The sequence below is a fragment of the Montipora foliosa genome, chromosome 3 (genome assembly GCF_036669935.1).
Source record: "Montipora foliosa isolate CH-2021 chromosome 3, ASM3666993v2, whole genome shotgun sequence".
NCBI lineage: Eukaryota > Metazoa > Cnidaria > Anthozoa > Scleractinia > Acroporidae > Montipora > Montipora foliosa.
This window is the reverse complement of record NC_090871.1, coordinates 13,718,798-13,721,375: the sequence shown is the minus strand read 5'-3', so window position 1 is coordinate 13,721,375 and position 2,578 is coordinate 13,718,798.

Below are 2,578 nucleotides of genomic sequence, written 5' to 3'. Positions count from 1 at the left end.
TTACCCCCAATTTTCTTTTTGGAATTCAATAACACTTGTTAAGATCTACATTTCCTGCATAATCAAAAAACTGGGCACCGTCCTTAATTTAGCGGGCCGTATTCTACAGTACGACATGCGCACGCTGTACGGCCCACTACAGCGTGGGAAATAAACTTGTGAAACTGATTGTATCTTTCAAGCTTGGAGGGTTTGGAAATTTTTTTTTTCATAACAGGTACAGGAATCGATATCCAGCAGAGTTCCCCTTGGAAACTCCATACATCCAAAAACAAAAGAGAACACATGCAGAGTCCCCGCGAAGTCCTTATGTACATGAATGAAGGGGAAAGTTTCTAAAGAAACAGTGGTGCTGCGTCGGTGGGGAAGTAGTATACAAAAACTTGGTTTTATCAACGGAGTTGATAATGTAAATTGGCCACCGTACATGAGAGATTCTAAAAGCTGACGTTTTGAGCATTAGTTGGCCCTTCGTCAGAGCAAATCGAGGAATAACATTGTGGGTTACGTGTAGTTTTTATAGTAGAGTAGGAGCTAGGAGATCCTGCTATACTATAAAAACTATACGTATATACATGTCCGAGCAGAGGATCGTCGCAAACACGAAAATTTGGTAAATGTGGTGATGTTCGAGGTTGGATAACAGGGTCCTTCGAACTTCTTCGAAGTCAGGCGGTTTTTTCAAGTTTGCTTGTTTCCTCCAGATAATCCAAAATCTCTCTCGGAAGAAATAAATTCTCAGACAGAATTCTGTTCTTCAAGGGATATGCTGCTATCTCCCGAAAATGCATAAAAATGCCAGGACCACTTCGAAACACGTTGTTGGAAATATTCCGATTGCTGCCAACACAACGATTTTCCCGATGTATTTTCCTTTAAAATGCACCCACAGTTGTATGATCACCTGTACATCAATGCAAGGTTAACATAAACACGACATGAAAATTAACGCTTTTATATTTTACGGTTTATTTAGAGCGATTGCCAATTGTCAAACTTAATATCTTATTCTGTGAGCAGGTGCCATTAGCAGCCTTGGTGGCAACTATTCGTAGTCAACTCAAAATATAAGAGTAGACATTTTCAATTAGTCGCGAAGTTACTCTCGTCTAATTGGACTGGATAACGATGAGAACAGAGCAGCCTCCCCAATTCTGGAAGAGAGAGAAGCAAATGCTTCATGCAAATCCATGCAAAGCGAAAAAGCACCAGGTTTAAGCAAGAGATGATATCCTCTCTTGGTTACAGTAAACCTGTATAGTTACCCCAGTATTATACCCAATACCTAGCTCATGTTACATCTCATTTGCGAGGTAAACAAATAAACAAAAGCTCTCCAAGAGTCAACTTGGAAAAGACAGACGAATGCCGTGAGCAAAATGCGTTGCAAGAAAGCGACGTCTTGAAACCAATAACTTTTAAGAAGCGAGGGTTTCGGCGATCTTTTGTCGAAGAGCCCAGCTTTAACCATTGTAACTCTTTGACGACAGAGAGAACAAAACAAGGGACGAAGTTTACGAGATTCGCAAGCATTTTAACAGTTGATTATTCTATCTACAAGCATCGCGCACCAAATACACGAAAGAGAGCAATTTGCCGGTGACGAGATTGAGAAATGCGTCTTACAAAATGGAGGAACGCTGAGATCTCTGCGGAGTGAACTTATAGTTGCCGCTCAGTTAGCAAACTGGGGTCTCCTTCAGACAAAACCTCCAAGCAAAATCGTATCCTGTGGACAAACAAATGAAGGGAAATGTTTGGAGGTGCATGCGTGGTCGCAAAACGGACTCACAACAGCTACGCTGTGTAACCATATCTTTTCCTCTAAACTACAACAAAGAAATTTCTTTGCCTTTTGCCGTAATACTTCCTTTAATATCAAGACAAAATGAAGCGGTTGTGAATAAAAACGAAATTTAACCCATAATTCCGTTTTCGGAAACTGAAAATAAGTTAAATTCATGAATTAGTGTTAGAATCAAATAAAACAGAATCGTTTTAACTGAGAAGGCTACAAACATCTAGAATCATATAGGAATTATTTTCCGATATGGCCAGCTAAATAAATACATAATTACAAGAGCAAACGTGCTAGTAGGAAAAAGTGAAGCCTATCCAAGAACACACTGAGCAATCCTGGCCTGGAAGTCAACCGATACTCTGACTTAATCAAAAAAATGACCTTGAATAAAGCTTATATTATGGTAAAAATTGGGCATCGCTTTTTCCATTGAATGGCTAATATCTTCGCAATTAATTGCAACTTTAGTGGTGAATATTGCCAGTTATCGTTATCTCTTTTCATATGAATCTTTCTTTTAAAGTTTCCTCGATTATCATGGCCTTACGCATCTCATGCAAGCTTACTTCTCCCTGAAAAATTTTCTTTTCTATCTCCTCGCAAATGCTTCCTCTTCTCGCTCTATTATTGAACGATTCTTGAGGAATATCTTCATTCAGCCTGTCGAAATTCGTTAGTTCATGTTCCACAATCTCTTTACCTCCGGCCAAGAGCATTCCGTCATCCATTGATTTTTCACATTTGATAATTTTCTTCGTCTTTTTGGTACTTCCGTGA